The sequence below is a fragment of the Tupaia chinensis genome, unplaced genomic scaffold, assembly GCF_000334495.1.
Source record: "Tupaia chinensis unplaced genomic scaffold, TupChi_1.0 Scaffold139927_1, whole genome shotgun sequence".
Lineage (NCBI taxonomy): Eukaryota > Metazoa > Chordata > Mammalia > Scandentia > Tupaiidae > Tupaia > Tupaia belangeri.
Genome location: NW_006199806.1, coordinates 585142 through 595254, shown reverse-complemented (window position 1 = coordinate 595254; position 10113 = coordinate 585142). Strand labels below are relative to the sequence as shown.

Sequence of the window (10113 nt, the reverse complement as noted above, 5' to 3'; positions counted from 1 at the left end):
GAGCTGGGAGTTCAAGCATCTCCTCATCTTGTTGTCTAGCCATGGCCTCTGACCTACCCTCGGGGACACTGGTGTGGGGCTGACGGGACAGGGACTTGCTCGGAAGCTGCAGAAATGCATCAAGCTTCTGTTTCCAGGAATCTGTACAGACCATCTGGTGGGCATAGACCTTGTCACCACTTCCAGAAGCAGATGAGGGTGTCAGAACTACTGAGGATTTAATCACCTCCCCAGAGGGACCAACAAGTCCCAGAAGGAAAGTCTGGGTGAAGTACAGCCTGGAGGAGTTGGACCCCAGCAGCTGGCTCTTGATGTGCTGCTGCACCCGCTCCAGGATGCTCTCCTCGTGCAGGAAGTGAACTTTGTGTTTGGTAGGATGCACGTTGACATCCACGTTTTGCAGGCTGATTTCTAAACTGAGGTACAGGAAGGGGTGTGTGTTTTTGGGCAAATACACTGCATACACTGTTTCTGTGGCTTTTCTCAAGGAAGTAGATTCTACCAGATGATGGCTGATGAAGAGTAAGAAGATGCACTTCTTCACCAAGTAGCTCACATTCAATATGTAGCCATTCATTTTGAAGGCTAGGGTTTTATCCTCACACCCAACCTCAATCAGTTCTCGACTCACGGCATTTCTGAAGATGGACCGAATATTGTCCACGGTTGTGGCACTGGGCAGTGTCCTAACATCAGCTACTGTCTCACCTTGTTTTTTTTCTTTTTTTTGGAGAGATTTTCACTATAGGGTGCGTGCGCTCGCCAGACAGACAGAGAGAGACATTAGAGTCAGAAAGTGAGAAATCACCCCCCAGGGGGGATGGTCACGCCGCAATCCCTTCTCCTCCATTCTCCTCTCGGGATCCTGGGCACGCACGCACACGCGCCCGGCGTGAGTTTTAAGCCACCAGGTCCGGGACGCGAACCGCGGTCGACTACGTGGGAGTCCAGCGACATAGCCTTTACACTAACTGCTGGTTCCCTCACCTTGTTTTTTTTAACTGAGAAGCTAATGCCTGAATTGTGTATTGCATACCAGCCAACAACTTCCAAAATTTTCCCATCTTCTTAGCTTGGATTTTTTTAAAGCTTTCCTTCTCGTGGCTATGTTGTAAAAAAGGTCTTCCACCATGATCTGGGTCCCTTGATTGCCTGCACATGGTTTAAGAGGAGCTTTTAGTTATCTGAGTAACTTGCTCTGTATGCATACTTCCCATCATCTGTCTTGGTTGTAATAGTGGCATGAGCCACATGGCTTATACTGGCCTGGCGAAAGCCTCACCTCAAAAACCATAGGTAGAAATGTTGTCTAAATCCTCATAGGTCTGCAGTTTACTTGTAGTGAACCTCTCACACACAATATCCATATCTTCTTTCCTGATTCCTGTGCCATTGTCTTAGATCTGAATCAATTTCAAGCCTCCCTCTTTAACAACCACTTGGATACTTGTGGATTTTGCATCAGTTCTCAATCATCTCTTTGATGGCGTTAGCGGATCGCTAGATTACTTCCCCTGCCACGATGCAATTCACCACTGTCTCGTCCAGCCGCTGTATGACCCCTGCTACGAGTGACATTTTTTTTTTTTGAGAGGTTTTTCACTATAGGGCGCATGCGCTCGCCAGATAGACAGAGAGAGACAGAGAGACAGAAACCGAGAAATCACCCCCCAGAGGGGATGGCCACGCTGCAGTCCCTTCTCCTCCATTCTCCTCTCGGGATCTTGGGTACGCACGCACATGCGCCCGGCATGGATTTTAAGCCACCGGGTCCGGGACGCGAACCGTGGTTGACTGCGTGGGAGTCCAGCGACATAGCCATTATACTAACTGCTGGTTTCCACTACGAGTGATATTTTGGCACCAGAGTGTGGTGTGAGTTTTAAGACATCAGGTCCAAGACTCAAACCATGGTTGCCTACGTGGGAGTCCAGTGACATAGACATTACACCAACTGCTGGTCCTGACCTAGAGTGTTTTTCAGGCTCCAAGGGCTTGAATTTAAACTGTGATTGCCATGTGGGATCTGGCTCCCTTAACTGCTATGCTACAGAGCCAGATTCTTCATATATATTTTCTCTTTCTTTCTTTCTTTCTTTCTTCCTTCCTTCCTTCCTTCCTTCCTTTCTCTCTCTCTCTCTCTCTCTCTCTCTCATCTCTCTTTCTTTCTTTCTGTGGAGGGCACTGCATACAGAAGGCATCTTGAGCTATCCACCATCTTGAGCTATCCACCATCTTGGAAACCATTAGGCTTCACTTCCTCACTGAGCAAACTGTTTCTCAGAAATCATGTGACCAACCGTTCTCCCTGGAAGTAGTTGGGTTTCTAGGCAATGGGAGAGATCCACCTACATCAATGATTGGTTCATGCTGTTCTATCTCATTTGCATTTTGGGCAACCAATTGGTGCTCACCAGCTGTATATAACTCGGCATTTCTCCTCAATAAATGGAAGACGGAGGAAGAAGAAGACTTGACCAGCATCTCGTATTGTGTGTGTGTGTGTGTGTTTGTCCCATCTCTCACTCCCTCCCCCAGGGAACCTGTTCGAGTGTCCCACGGGCCGGGGCATCTTTCTCTCTTTCTTTCTATCCTCCCCCTCCTCCTCCTCCTCCTCCTTCTTCTTCTTCTTGAGATTTTTGCTATAGGGCACATGCACTTGCCAGACAGATAGAGAGAGACAGAGACAGAAAGTGAGAAATCAGTCCCAGGGAGGATGGCCACGCCACAATCCCTTCTCCTCCATTCTCCTCTCGGGATCTTGGGCACGCACGCACACGCGCCCGGCGTGAGTTTTAAGCTACCAGGTCCAGGATTTGAACCGCAAACAACTATGTGGGAGTCCAATGATATAACCATTATGCCATCTGCTGGTGCCTCATATATATTTTAAATAACTCGTATCTGATATATGGCTTGAAAATATTTCCTCCCATTCTGTAGGTTGCTTTTTCACTCTGTTGGTTGTTTCCTGTACCTTTTCGTTCTGTTGGTTGTTTCCTGTGCTGTGTGGAAGCATTTAATCTGATGCGGTCTTTTTGTAGAATTTTGCTTTTGCTGCCTTTGTTTTTAGCCCTATCTAAAAAAATCATTACCAAGGTCAATGTTAAAAGCTTTTTCTCTCTTTTCTTCTAAGAGTTTTATAGTTTTAGGTCTAAAATTTAAGTTTTTAATTCCTTTTGTTGATTTTTGTATATGAGGTAAGGGTCCATGTTTTCTTTACATTTAAATAGCCAATTTTCCCAATACCATTTGTTCAATAGACTGTTTCTCCTTATTGTGTATTGTTACTCCTTTTATTGAGGATCAGATGATCATACATTGGTATGTTTATTTTTAGGCTCTTTATCCTTTTATGTTGACCTATATGTCTGTCTTTATGCCAGTATTGTGTTATTTTAGTACTGTAATTTTATAATGTTTCAAAATCAGGAAGTTTGAGGCCTCTAGCTTTCTTTTACTTTCTCAAGATTAGTTTGGCTATTGTGTATCCTTGGGATTCCATATGAACTTTAGTTTGTTTTTTTTTTTTTTCCTCATAATATGTTAAAAAAACATTTTGATTTGAATAGGAATTGCATTAAATATATAGGTCACTTTGGATAATACAGACTTTTAAAAAATATTGTCTTCCACTCCATGAACATGATATATCTTTCCATTTACTTTTGTCTTCTTCAATTTCATTCAGCAGTGTTTTGTAGTTTTCAGTGTACAAGTCTTTCACCTCCTTGACTTAGTTTATTCCTAAGTATCTTTTACGCTTTTGTAAATGAAATTGCCTTCTTAATTCTTTTTCAGATTGTTTGTTGTTAGTGTAAACACACAACTGATTTTGTATATTGATTTTGTATCTTACAGTTTTACTGAATCCATTTTTTAGTTCTTTATTAAAAATAATTATTCATTTAATTTTATTTATTCACTCATTTATTTCAATTTGACTAGAGAGAAACTGAGAGAGAGAGAAGGAAAGTGAGAAAGCAAGCCACCATCCATTTATTAGTTCTAATGTTTGTGTGTGTAATCTTTAAGATATTCTCTATATAAGATTATGTCATCTACAAACAGAAATAATTTTACTTCTCCATTTTCATTTTAGATGCCATTTACTTCTTTTTGTTATCTACTTTATCTGGTTAGTACTTCCAGTACTATGTTGAATAGAAGTAGTGGTGTGGGCATCTTTCCCTTGTCCCTGATAAAGGAAAAACTTTCAGTTTTTCATTATTGTGAAGTTAGTTGTGAGCTTTTCATATGTTGAGGTTTATTATGTTGAGGCAAATTCATCCTATTCTGAGCTTGTATAGTTTTATTTTTTTAATTTTTTTTTTGAGCATTGTAGAATGTTTATTTCTGCATCTTTTGAGATTGTCATGTAATTTTAATTTAATAATCTATTAATATGATGTATCACATTGATTGATTTTCATATGTTGAACCATCCTTGCATCCCAAGGATAAATCCGACTTAGTCACACTGAATGATCATTTTAATTTTAATGTGTTTTCAAAAATTATTTTAACTTTATTTATTTATTTATTTATTTTTATTTTGACTAGATAGGGACAGAGTGAGAGAGAGAGGGAAAGTGAGAAAGCAAGCCAACAGGCACCAGGTCCAGGACTCAAACTGCAGTCGGCCCTGTGGGAATCCAGTGCTCTTAACCACCAGGCCACCTACTGGCCCCAATTTCAATTTGTATTTAATTTGGTTTGTTTGTATTTGGTTGAGCATTTTTCATTTATATTCATCAGGGATATTAGCTCATAGTCTTTTTCTTTTTTTGTAGTTTATTTTTCTGACTTTGCTATCATGGTAATTCTGGCCTTATAAAATAAATTTGGAAGTTTTCCTGTTTTCTTTATGCTTTGATTTCTTTCTTTCTTTCTATTTCTTCCTTCCTTCCTTTTTTTTTTTTTTTTTAAGATTGAGAACAATTAGTATAAATTCTTAGTGGATGAAATTTGCCAACTGGGGGGACCAGCAGATAACGTAAAGTTTACATCACTGAATTCCCACAACCACGATTCGAGTCTCAGACATGGTGGCTTAAAATTCATGCTGGTCATGTGTGCATGTGTGCCCAAAATCCCAAGAGGAGAATGGAGGAGAAGGCATTGCGATGTGGCCATCCCCCTGTGGTGTGATTTCTCACTTTCTTCCCTCTGTCTCTCTCTGTCTCTCCAGTGAGCACATGCACCCTATAGCAAAAATCTCTCTCTCTAAAAAAAAAAAAAAAATTGCCAACTGGGGACAAGCAGATGATGTAATGGTTATGTCACTGAACTCCCACATAGTTGACTGCAGTTCAAGCTCCAAACCTGGCGGCTTAAGCTGGGTGGAACCACAGTCGACTGTGTGGGATTCCCGTGATGTAACCATTATATTATCTGCTGGTATATTAAGAGGTCTTTGGGAAGGTGGCTAAGTATGAGGGTGGAGACTTATGAAAAAGTTGGGGAGAACCAGCTTATGCTCTTTTTGTTCTTCTACTCTTCCATCTTGTGGGAACACAGTGTTCTATCCTTTTTTTGTGTTTGTTTCTTTTTTGTTCACTTTCCACCATATGAAGATCCAGCAGGATGGCCCTCACCAGGCCCCAAATGTTGGTACTATGATTTTCCCTTATCACCTCAAGAACTATAAGAAATCAATTTCTGTTCTTTATAGATTTGAGGTATTTTGTTTTAGCAACACAAATGGACTAATATAAAGTCTATTCTGTCTAAGTATGGACACTCCTGCTCTCTTTTGGTTGCTATTTGCATGGATTGTATTTTTCTATCCTTTCACTTTCACACTATGTGCAACGTTAAACCTAAAGTGAATCTCTTGGAGATAGCATATGCAATAGTTGGAGCTTGTTTTTTATAACTATTTAGCATCCTATGTTTATTGGACAATTTAATGATTTCATGTTTAAAGTAATTATTCACAGGAAATGGATTTCTGTTGCCGTTTTCTTCATGGTTTTCTATTTGTTGTAGTTCTTTTGTTTCTCTTTTCCTTTCTTGCTATCTTCCTTTGTGCTTCATTGATATTTTTGTCTTAATAGTGATTTTTTTTCCTTTGTGTATTTTCTATAGAAATTTTATTTGTGGTCATCATAGGGCTTACATAAAACATCTTGTTAATATAATAATCTATTATAAGCTGATAAAATTTAACTTCAATTGCATATCACACCTCTTATTTCTTCCCCCTCCACACACAAACTTTGTTATTGATGTCACGAATTGCAGTTTATATTGTATATTTATTAATATGTTTTTAAAGTTGTGGTTTTTTAAAAGTTGATTATTTTTATTAGAGGGAGAGAGCAAAAAAGAGAAAAGAGATACAAGTGTCCTTGACAAAGTGTCACCATACCACAATCCTCTCCCCAGCCTCTCGGCCATCCAGGATCACAGGAGTTCAAGAGTGTTCAGATCAACCTAAGATTTGAACCTTGGCCTCCCTTGTAGCTCCAATATTGTGCAGCAACACCCTACTACCTAAGCCGCATCTGTGGATTTGTCTTCTCTGTATTTGTGTGTGCGTATTTCTAATGAGAAGAATCACTGGTTTCCATTTTTGAGAAGCTCATAATCTCTTGTTCCCTTTGGTATCTGCTACATCTATGTTTTCTGAAGTGGCAGCACACTATCCATCTTTTTTCTTCTTAGTAGCCCTTAATCATCTGAGAGGATGTGAAGCCTTGCTAGTGTCCCAAATTGGGCTCTACAGAAACCAGTCCCTTTGGAAGCTCCCTGAAAAGCTGAATGTTGAACATATGCTTCCCTCTTCTCCTATCCCTTGAGGGAGAGCACACCATGCTGTGTTGCCTCTCCTGTACCACGGTCCTTCAGAGCAGCAGCATGCCACCAGCTCTTTTTTCCTTGTTAGTGGTCTCCAGGCACCCAGAGTCGGCCAGGTCCTACCAGTGCTCCAAGACAGGTAAGAAAGAAATCAGTCTCTTGGGCATGTCCTTCTGAAAGTCTGGCTTGTTGGATGTACATACTACTCTTCTGCCCCAGAAGGAGAGGCCACTGAAATATACCACTCTGTATTATGGGCACTTTAGAGCAGTAGTACACTACCCAGTTTTTTTTTTTTTTTTTTTTCCCTTCTCAGTAATCCTCAGGTATCTAGAGTATGCTGGGTCCCTTTGGCTCTGAGACAGAGAAAACAGAAGAACCAGGCCTTTAGACAGACCGCACAAAAAGTCAGAATTCAGATGTATGGTACAGTTTCGTCTTTATCTCCTCAGAAAGAAGCTAGAAACTTGGAATTTCCTCCTGACTGTGTGACTCTGTGCTAAGGGAAGGGATTCACATGAGAAGGTACTACACATTTTTCTAATGGCTTTGATATGGCTGCTTTTGTGCTTACCAGGAAAGAAGAAGGTTTTTAAATGGCTTTTGGATTTCTCACAAAAGGAACTGGTTTGTGTGGTGTTGTTGAATCGGTGTCTTTACAGAAGGAAGGAGGACCAGGGTTTTCTATTCTGCCATATTGATGACGTTCACTGTGGTTTTGATTTGCATTTCCCTAATGACTAGTGGTTTTGAGCATATTTTCATGTGCTTATTGCCCATTCATATACCTTCTTTGAAGACATAGCTATTTGAGTCCTCTGCTCATTTTTTAATCAGGTTTTTGTTATTGTTGAGTTGTAGGAGCTTTAAATGTATATTAGAAATATCAATCACTACACATGTGGTTTTTTATATTTGAATTATTTTATTTAATTTTATTTATTATTATTATTTTCCAGTTTTATCAGAGAGAGACAGAAAGAGAGAGAGCGGAAAAGTGAGGAAGCAAGCCACCAGGACCAGGACTTGAACCGCGATCAGCCATATAAGCATCTAGTACATTTAATCACCATGCTACCTGCTGGCCCCTAAATATGTGGTTTTAAGCAACTAAGTTTTGGGAATTTTTCTTTATACAGTCACAGATAACAAAGGAATACAAAAAACTTCTGACTCTAACTATATTATTTGTAATATAGAAATATTTAAAACTAGATATTGTCTGATATTAAAGAGATAATTTTGCTACAATGTATCTACCTTATCTACTATTAATATACTGTTTAATGACTTTTAAACTTCTATATATAAGTTTATATAGCATAAGAAAAGACTTAAGTGAAAATTAGAGTATACAATGATACCAAAAAACTGAAAAATGACAATTTACATTCTTAATTTATTTTTGTTTTTATAATTTTGTTTTATCCCTAATGTGTCATGTACAAGAGGTCTTCAAAATGTTCAGGTAAATGCATATTATGAAAAAACTGTGCTTGAATTTCAAAAATTCAGGGTGCAAAAAAACCCCTTGTATTTCAATACTATTTATCTGTGAACTTTTTGAAGTCCCCTTGTAGCTTTAATATTATTTGCACCCTGCTCTGCAATAATTCATTAATTTATTTAGAATAAAAAATTTATTTTAATTTTACTATTGCTGTCTTAACTTTTTTTTTTTTGAGAAGTTTTTCGCTATAGCTGCGTGCACTCGCCAGAAAGACAGAGAGAGACAGAGAGACAGAAAGCAAGAAATCACCCCCCAGGGGGGATGGCCACGCCACAATCCCTTCTCCTCCATTCTCCTCTCGGGATCCTGGGCACGCACGCACACGCGCCCGGCGTGAGTTTAAGCCACCGAGTTCGGGAACTGAACCACGGTCGACTACATAGGAGTACAGTGACATAGCCATTATGCTAACTGCTGGTCCCTTGCTGTCTTAACTTTTAAAAAAAATTTCAATCCATATGAAATGATCAAAGTTAGCAAAATAATCATTATACATATTTTTATTTAATGATTGATAATTTGATTTTGCTTCTTGTTCCAGTTAGTGGTTCTAGCGTCTGTTATTTTAAAATTTCATTAAAAGCTGTATAAATAATTGTCTTAGTCCATTTTCTGTTGCTTTAACAGAATACCACAAACTGGGTAATTAATTTACAAAGGACATTTGTTTCTTACAGTTCTAGGGGTTGGAAAGTTCCAGAGTAAGAGGCCATATCCTGAGAGGGCCTTCTTTCTTTCCTTCTTTTTTTTGAAGAGGTTTTTGCTATAGGGCAAATGTGCTCACTAGAAAGACAGAGACAGAGAGCAAGAAAACGCCTCCCAGGGGAGATGGTCATTCCCCATTCTCCTCTTGGGATCTTGGGCATGCATGCACAAGTGTCTGGCCTTTGTATAAGCCACTGGGTCCAGGGGACTCAAACTGTGGTCAACTACATGGGAGTCCAGTTACATAGCCATTATGCCAACTGCTGGTCCCAGAGAGAGAGAAAGGGCTTTCTTTCTAGTTATCTCATGATGGAGGTATGGAAAGTGAAAACAAGTATGTGAGACAGAGAGAAATGGGCCGAAATTCATTATTTTATCAGAAATTCATTTCTTCAGTAATTACCCACGCCCACAATAGTAGCATCAATTCATAAAAGCAGAGTACTAATCCCTAATCACCTCTTAAAACCCTACCTCTTAATATTATTTCTTAGTGGGGATTAAGTTTTTCAACATGAGTTTTAGTGGGGGCATTCAAACTATAGCAATAATCTACTTCAAAAAATTTTTTCACTTCGAATTCTGATTTAAACTAATTTATAATTACAAAGGGACTTCAAAAAGTTTGTGGAAAAATGAAATTAAAGTAAAATTTTTATGCAAAAGTATTTTGAAATTTATGCATAGTTTTTTTCCTGTCACTTAAAATCGAGTAAGAAGTAAGTTGTTTTTGTTTCTCTGCAGTCATTCTATTTTCCCTTTGTCTTTGGATTTAAAAATGTTCACAATGATTTGTTTTAATGAGAATCCACTTTCATAAATGTTGCTTTGACATACTGTACTTTGAATTTCTAAATGGCGCCACTTTGGGCTCATGTGAGGAAATTCCTTCTAGTATAGTTTCTGCTTAATAAAGTCTATATTTCTCTCTCAAGCAAATAATCTAATCTTATAATGCCTTTTTTCCCCCAAGCTTCTGTTTCAAAATATTATCTTCTTTCTTTTGTTTTGTTTGTTCTGTTTTGCTATAGGGTGCATGCACTCACCAGAGATTGAGAGAGAGAGAGAGAGAGATTCTCCTTGCCAATTTAATGATT

General features: G+C 38.9%; 1 pseudogene; it reads right to left on the bottom strand.

Moving 5' to 3' along the window:
* The window catches only part of LOC102479122 (DNA mismatch repair protein Mlh1-like), a 3728-nt pseudogene extending 2150 nt beyond the window's left edge, over nucleotides 1–1578 (bottom strand).
* Between the last annotated feature and the right edge of the window lie 8535 nt (nucleotides 1579–10113).